The sequence below is a fragment of the Ochotona princeps genome, chromosome 21 (assembly GCF_030435755.1).
Source record: "Ochotona princeps isolate mOchPri1 chromosome 21, mOchPri1.hap1, whole genome shotgun sequence".
In the NCBI taxonomy this organism is placed as follows: Eukaryota; Metazoa; Chordata; class Mammalia; order Lagomorpha; family Ochotonidae; genus Ochotona; species Ochotona princeps.
In genome coordinates this window covers 4,807,661-4,816,424 of record NC_080852.1, presented here as the reverse complement: position 1 = coordinate 4,816,424, position 8,764 = coordinate 4,807,661, and positions in this window count along the sequence as shown.

Sequence of the window (8,764 nt, the reverse complement as noted above, 5' to 3'; positions counted from 1 at the left end):
GATACTTTAAATATCACTAGAAAAATCAGTGGATTTTTTTTTTTTTTTTTTTTTTTTGAAAGGAAGAGATGAGCACTGTCATAAGCATCTCACGGCAGTGGCTGCCATCTCGGGAGTGAGTGAGAGTTCCTGGAGGTGCTTCGGGGTCCTGTGTGCGGGAGCTCTTGCCAGCTGTCGTAGCGCCTCAGGTCCAGGCAAGGCCGGGACACAGGCTGTCCATCCTGCAGTGTCTGTTCCCCGTGTGGAGACAGGCTAGAATCATCAGAACTGCCTGGGAACAAAAGGGAAATCTTTCTATGAAAAATGATCCTAACAGTTACCTACCAGTTAAAGTTTCTTCTTGGATGGAGAAAGTTAAATAAAAATTCAGTCATCTATTTGTAAATGAAATGTACTGGTTATATGTAAATGAGAAATGGATCCTTTAAATGGATTTTTACCTGAAGCTTGTCATTATCACGATTTTTAAAGCAAACCTCTATGGCCATCGCATCTTTCCCAGCCCAAGCCTTGGTGACGATCAGCTGGAAAGGAGAGCACAGTGGGCAGTCAGCTGTGTCCCCTCGAGGGGTGGGAACGAAGCGCTCCCCTAAGGGGTGAGCTGGCCACACCCAGCAGACCCGCGCAGCTTCCCCCGGCTGCCTTTCATCGTTAATGCTGATTTCATCATGGAGTGGATTTCAAAGTTGCTGCTAATTTCTTAATAGCAAAGCCATCAGTAAATGACCTTGGAATGACATCAGGCCACTGTCAGACAGGAAGGATGTCCTGACAGTGGGGCGCATGAGTTTGTGTGTGTCCGTTTCCTTTAACTCAGCTGTCGCTTCCCTGCCAACATAGCAGCCCCTTTCTGATGGTCTCTGCTTTGTCCTCTGTGCTGTAACAAGAGACTGTGGGTTTGCCCCATGGGGATCGTTGCTGTGAGAGTCTTAGGTTGGCCAAAGTTTTAGAAAGTAGTCCAAAGGTGAAACATGCGCTTGCTCTATCTGGACGATACACCGGAGGACTTTCTCAGCGTGCTGCCATTGGCGTGCGTGGAGGTGGGGCAGGGATGCACGCAGAACGGCCCTGCTCTGGCTCGCGCCTGTGGCTCCTGCCACAGAGGCGGAATGTGCTCTCCACCCCAGTCACCCCTTGGCATGTCTAATCATGGTTCACGTGTGCTTACCAAATCACATTTTTGTAGCTATTAAATACTAAGATATTGACAGATTTCTTGTTTCTTTTTTCTTTGTCACTTGAGGTTTCCTGTGAAGTTGTGTGCCACGTGAAATGCTTCTAAAACTATTTTCTTTGACTTCCCCCACCATGTGGAACATATTTTCCAGTGGAGATAAGCAACATTCTTCAAAGTTACTAATAATGAGACTAAAGTATACTTTTCCTGAGTTCAGACCATGTAACTATGCTGTTTCTCTCCAGCCAGAGGTGGGGAGGCACAGCCTAGGAGTGCCTTGGGCCTTTAGAGCTGTTGTCATGATTTGGCCTAAGGATTTGTACAAAACCTGCTCATGCCGGCACATTCTTAGCAAGGTACAAATAGCTTAAGGGGGTCAGTGAAGGGGGCTGGCCTTGTGGCATAGCGGGTAGAACTGCAACCTGTGATGCCAGGTTTCCATTGTGCCAGGTCCTGTCTCAGCTGCTCCACTTCTAATCCAACTCCCTGTTAATCGCCTGGAAAAAGCAGCAGTAGGTGACCCAAAAAGTTTGGGACCCTGCCACCCACGTGGGAGACTGAATGAAGCTCTTGGCTTCTGGCCATCATAGCCATCTGGAGGGGAACCGGTAGGTGAAATATCTCTGGTTCTCCCTTTCTCTGTAACTTGAACTTTCAGAATAAATAAATCTTTTTTTTTTTTTTTTTTTTAAGATTTATTGTTATTGGAAAGCCGGATATACAGAGAGGAGGAGAGACAGAGAGGAAGATCTTCCATCTGATGTTTCACTCCCCAAGTGAGCCGCAACGGGCCGGTGCGCGCCAATCCGATGCCGGGAACCAGGAACCTCTTCCAGGTCTCCCACGCGGGTGCAGGGTCCCAATGCATTGGGCCGTCCTCAACTGCTTTCCCAGGCCACAAGCAGGGAGCTGGATGGGAAGTGGAGCTGTCGGGATTAGAACCGGCGCCCATATGGGATGCCGGGGCGTTCAAGGCGAGGACTTTAGCCACTAGGCCACGCCACCGGGCCCAGAATAAATAAATCTTTAAAACTATATAAAGGGATCATTGTAAGTATTTAAAATGCTAATAGTGGGCCAACAAATATAATGCACATCAGAACTTCAGAAATACTTAACCAGTAGTTAGATTGTTAGACACCTTACAGTCTGGATTGATCATGTAGCTTCTCAGGGCTGTGGAGGAGACAGCTTTGTGTGGGCGCCATGACTGTCACCTAAGTGGACAGAACGGTGTGCTCAACAGACTTAATCGTTCAGATGGGAAGTGAACTAGGCAGAAGACTTAGCTTATTCAACAGGGAGAGCAAAACCAGCCTTTGAAGGACCACATCCCACAGCATCTGTTGCTGACACAGCGTCAGCCTTGGACAGTGCTGCTTAACCAAGATGAGCCGAGAGGCTCAGCGTCAGCCTTGGACGGTGCTGCTTAACCAAGATGAGCCGAGAGGCTCAGCGGAAGAGGCAGAAGAAAAATGAGCACTTCTGATTTTCCTGGAGTGATAACAGGATTTCTAAGTTAAGACATGTGTTCTAAGAAACGTCAAAATGGGATGATAGAGACTATGAACAAGACGTGTAAGTGTTGCCAAAGTCACTTTGACCTGTTTTGAGAATTTGGGGGGAGGAGCAGGGTGTGAAAGTTTCTTTCTTTTTACATCAGTGGCAGGGTCTTTCAGTGTGCCAGTGTTGGCCCAGACATCTGCTGGGCCACGGGGAGTGGGGTCTCTTGGCACCTACAGTGTCGCCAGTGAACCAGAAAGCTACAGAAGCATATGTCTACTCGTGATTCAGCGGGTGGAAGCTTTTCTTCTCTGTCTCCTCTCTGCGTATCTGACTTTCCAATAAAAAGTAAAATTTAAACAAAGATGTAGGCCTTGAGGGTATATACCATGCATTCCTCACTTCTGTTGGTTCAGAAATAAGTTTCCAAAATGAAGTGAAAGATACCCCAAGTAAACGTGTCCAAAGTGTAGTGCACTTTCTGTTGAGGAACCAGCCCGTTCACTGACCGGGGCCCATGGGGAAGCATTGCTTATCAGTGCTGCTCTGGTCATGAGCCCCAGACTTGCTGCCGCAGCTGTAAAATTCCATGTTTTAATGGACCCAGAAGGATGTGGAGGCCCATGTTCCTACTTGAGGATACACCAGCAAGTGGGATCTGAAGCTCATATCCTCCCACCAGGTCAGCCCCTTTCCTATGGTTAGGTGCCAGGAGGTTGGGCCACATTGTGATCCCTTGCCGTTTTTGGAGACAGAAGCTCAAGCAAGTCCCTGGTGTTCCTTTACTGCATGGCCGCCACCTCCCACCAACCTTGGGCTTCACATCGCTCCATCTTCCGTCTGCAGAACCACCACAGGGGGAAACGGCCATGTCCTGTGACTTAGGTTTCTGACTGCAAGAAGCAAACATGAGGGCCCGGCGGCATGTCCTAGCAGCCAAAGTCCTCGCCTTGAACGCGCCGGGATCCCATATGGACGCCGGTTCTAATCCCGGTAGCTCCACTTCCCATCCAGCTCCCTGCTTGTGGCCTGGGAAAGCAGTCGAGGACAGCCCAAGACTTTGGGACCCTGCACCCATGTGGGAGACCCGGAGGAAGTTCCTGGCTCCTGGCTTTGGATCGGAACAGCATCAGCCATTGCGGTCACTTGGGGAGTGAATCATTGGATGGAAGATCTTCCTCTCTGTCTCTTCTCTATGTATATCTGACTTTGCAATAAAAATAAATAAATCTTTTTTAAAAAAGCAAACATGAATTTCTTACATTCTGGCTTCATTTTCTCTTAGTTTGGGGGACAGTGTGACGGGATGTCTGAGTGACACAGCTTGTGCTGTCATTGTCTGGGTGAGCTGAGCCTTGGCAAGGCGCTCGGGTAACTATTTTTAAACACCCATACCCAACACTTGAGAACTACTAATGGGAACTTCAGTAATTAAATCTTGTCTTCATACATCTGTATAAGCACTACGTATTTGACACCTACAAAGAGAACTTGACCACAGGAAATCCCCAGACCTGCCTCCTTGGTACAAAATGAGGTTTTGGGTGTTTAGGGACTGAACTTGTACTTGGTGTGGTCAGAGTGAGCTAGAGGTTGTAATTTTCCATTTAACTGTTGCCAATGACTGCAACATCTGAAGCCATCTGGAAGTGGCATGAGTGGAAAATTTGAGTGCTCAGACGCTTAGAATATCCCTGGACTGTTAGGTTTCACCAGAATACAAAAGTTGGTCTCTGAAAATGTTTAACCCTAAACCAAAACCTGTACTATACTGTACACTCGAGAAATTTGCGGAGAGGGGCCATCTCCTGGCACATTAAGTGAATGGAATGCTGGTACCGCCCGGGGACCTCTGGGCAGGGTGGCATCTGATGGGCCCATAGGCTAGGCCTGTGAGTGTGTGTGGGTGCTGCGGACGGGCGGGGTGGCAGCTTGCCGCGTCTGAGGGCACAGCAACTGGAAAAATGGAGTAAAGGTGGACACTCGCATCCGGATGGGACTCGGCAAGGCCCAAGGCTTGGCTGCGGACAGGGAGCCACACTCCCTGCCACCATGTGGTAACCAAGCCAGGAGGGAAAATGACTCAGCACCATTTGTTACTAAGGCAGTGAAGAAACTCCACCTCCCCATACTGAGAAATCTAATCCCTGGAGGCAACAAGAGGTAGCGGCAGTGGGCAGCCCACGCTGGCCAATTGAGGCAAAGTCTTTTTACCCCCTTCCAACCCACCATCCAGTGGGACACTGCAGAGCGGGGCCACTGTGCTTCCCCCCACCTCACCCCCAAACAAGCAGCACCTGAGTGACGGTTCCTTACGGTGAACTGGATGTTTAAATGGCATCTAGAGCCTTAGAGGTGACTTGGGCCATGTTTGAAGAGCTGTGGGAACAAACAGGCCAGGCTGCATGTCGCTGTCACCTGCCTTGCCTGTGAAGCACAGGACCTCTGCTGCCCTCTGCAACCAGGAATATCCACGAAGCGACATCCTCTAAGATGCGGGTCCAAAGACACAAGAAGTGGGCTTCCTGCCCACTGGCTCCCCGGCCACATACACTTACCGGAGGCAGCCGAGCGTGGCTGCACAGGGGCGTGCATGATCGGCTCTCCTTGCTCATGTTGCCACCAGAGCTGCAAACGGTGGACGAAAGCACAGTTTCACAACCGAAGTGGTGGTGGTGGGACGGTCAGCTGTGAAGAGCCCTGCGCAGTAGGCGTTGGGTGCAGGAAGACTCTGGAAACTGCAGGTTTTTCCCCATGTCACACTTCCTAGGAACTTTCTGGAGAATCCTTGTGGGCCTGCATGCAGCTGGTCTGTTTTGATTTTAAGGTGTGTCCTCGTTGGGAGGGCCTTTTTGTACTTTTGAGTAATCAATTGGCTGAGTGAACGTGCTCGCAGGAATCCGTTTTTGCAGAGTGAGAGTGAAGAAACTGAGAAAAGGGCTTGCCTCATTAGGGCCAAAGCCGCCACAAGTCCTGACAGAAACGGCCTGAAAACAGAGCTGTACAAACGCAAAGGTTTTACCTTTTGGCTGTTGTTAGAAACTGCATCCTGATAAGAATCCATCGAGATCAGAGGGAAAGTGACTCCTGTGCTGTCCCTGTGCTGTCCCGGGCTGGCATCGCCATGGAGAGTGGCCAGCGCGGTATTTCAGAACACGGCCCAGCAGCGCCCCTGAGAGATGCCACGGGAGCCTGGTGAGGCTGGGGCGGGGCAGCTTGGGGGCTGTGACTCCCGCTGGGGTCTGCCTAGCAGGTAGCAACCCTGTTGTTGGAATAAGCCAGCCAGGAATTGTTTAGCTGCTGCAGCAGGGACTGGAGAGGTTTGGTGATAGCTGGGTAGCCCTGAAGGAGCACGGGAAGTCCCACGGTCAGGAAGCCCAGGACAGCGGAAAGCCTGTTGTCAAGGAGACAGGCATCTGGCAGTAAGCACCGGTCCATCTGGAAAGCAGTGACTCAGAAACAGAGGTGTGTGTGTGTGTGTGTGTGTGTGTGTGTGTGTGTGTGTGTGGCTCAAGCGGGCAGCCCTCAGCAGTTCACAGGCATGCCCTAATTCTTCCCAGTCACGCCCCTCAGGTGCTTCCTCTTTATGGCTCCCAGATCACTGACGAGGCCAGGACTTCTAGGGGAACACAGACGGCTACCAAAGTGGCAAGTGGGAGGGGGGTCCCCTTTTCCTAGTTACTGAATCAGACCATCAAGTAGGGGGTGGGGGTCTCAGCTCTGACACCTCCCCTCTCCATCTTCTGTGAACTTCGGCTGGGGCAGGCGTGCAGGCCTAGGTGTTACCCCGATGTTACTGTTAGCAAGTTTGCAGGCTGATCCCTAACATTTCTCTAATGATCTTCTCTCAGAGCATATGAATAACTCTCTTAAGAAGATCTTCTCTTCATTGCTCTTTAAGTCTTAGAGTTCTTTTCTAATCCTGTTCGCAAAATAATCTTAAAAACATTGAATCAGCATCTAAAATGGGTGTGAGGACTACTGAGTTTTAAAATTCCAATTTGTTTGTTACAAGGATACAGAAATGCAAAACAAATTTCTCCCACAACCATGTTCCCTTTATTCTAGTAGCTGGGCAGATCATGTTGGGTTTGTGTGTGGAAAAGCAGGTCATTTGTGAAGCCAGATATTTATAGCATGGAGATAATATTCTCATCTCTCCATGCAGGAAACTGAGAACCCGAGGTCTCCAGCACCCAGGAGTTTCAGACAAACCCCACTGTTGACCAGCTGTCGTGGCCAGCGGGTATATGAGGCCTGGCTGGACCCCTTGCTGGGTGACATCCTTCCAGAAACCAGGAGTCCTCTGTGGACAGCAGAGCTCTGGGCTCCTCCTGCGGGCTCGGCAGGAAGCCCGGACTCGAGGAAGGAATCCTGAGAGATGATCCCACCAGAGCTGTTTATAGCAGCATATGAAGTAATGACTTTTGAAAAGTCAGAGTGACTGACAGCTGAGTGGAAAGTTTAGCTAGGGCACCATCAAGTACTTTGCTGAGACAGGTGTCAAACACTTGTCACTTTTTCCCATGCCTATGCTTTGTGGCTGACATAAAAAAGAAACACCCAGGGAACAAATGTTTGTCACTGATTATTTTTAATGATTTTGTGGCATGGTTTGACCATAGCATTAAGAACAAGCAGAAAACGGATTTCATGACTAATAAACAGCACTTAGAGCATCATCTTTCTTTAAAGCATTGCAGTTACAAGACCTCAGGCCTAAGAACTCTGTTACCAGCCCTCAGTCCAGAGGGGCAGACACACAACAGTGGGAACTCTCTAGGTAACTGGGAGTTGTACTGAAAAGCAACATGGTTTAAAAAACAAAAAGACTTTAATGATTTCTGATTATTATAACTCACAAATAATAAAAAGTTCAAATACATTTGCATTTTAATAAAAATGCCTTATCATAAAAATTAATTGAATTAAATGCTGTGAATACTACTATACATATTTTAAAACAGGTTTAAGCGAGACAGGTATACAATTAGAAAATGTGAATTTTGAAAAACCTACAAAATGAAAACCAGCAGTATTCCACCAAGCAGGTTAAAATGAGACGGTTTCACTGTCAGCTCTGCAGAAAGGAAGCCATGGTATGGGAGTACAGCTGAGTGTCTCCAAGTCCAGAAGCTTCTCACACAAACTCTCCCAGGAGGTGGAACCTAGGGGTGGGAGGAATGACAGTAAGAAGCCTCCACCCTGACACGGGACCCCACGGATATACCCTGTGGTGTGCAGGAGAGCCCTGCATGGTGCCCACTGGGGTCTAGGCCACACGAAAGCATCGTTCCCTGCCCCTCCAAATGGGTTCTTGAGGGAGCGCTGACCTCATTAGCTATGCACCAAGAGTCATTCTGGGGGGGTTCTTTCCACCTCCGAAGGATGCGCAGAGGACTACACCACAGCAATTAAAAACCACTCTGGAGTCTATGAGAATTAAAAACTGCAAACAGGGATCTGGCAGGCAACATTCTACCAAGTGATTTTTTTGGACAACACACAGGGATACCCACGCCCGAGATATGACTGTGGTCTTAATGGTCATGGTGTTACAAGTCTTCAAATGTGGAAGTCACAACCAGACACTAACACCTGACCTGGGCAGGAGGTGTACCTTAACAAATAGCTTCAGGTGTCACCTCTGATGACGGGAGAGCCCAGCAGGAATGGACAGGTGTCTCCACGGGGCTGGCTGGCAGCCAGTCCTCATGGTAAGCCACACACATTTTTGCTTATGACCAGTCTCTTCTCTTAAAAGGATTTGAGTTTCCTGAGGTCTTCTCTCCCTGACAACTCTACTGTTCATTCATTGGCTCCCCACAGCTTCCATTCATAAAGGAAAAACGCACAGAGAGACTCAGGGCCTATGTGGGCATAAATGTTCCTATAGCTACGCAGTGCGTCCACTACCGGCCAAATCACCCAGGGTTGATGGTTCAACAACACAAAGGGGCACCTGTTGCTGACGTCTGACACCCTGCTTCTGCTGCAACAGGAGATCACATGTGTTCAAGAAAAGCAAGCTGAACTGGACTAAATGGTGGGAGCGCTGGTCCAACTAAGTACAACAAACCTATC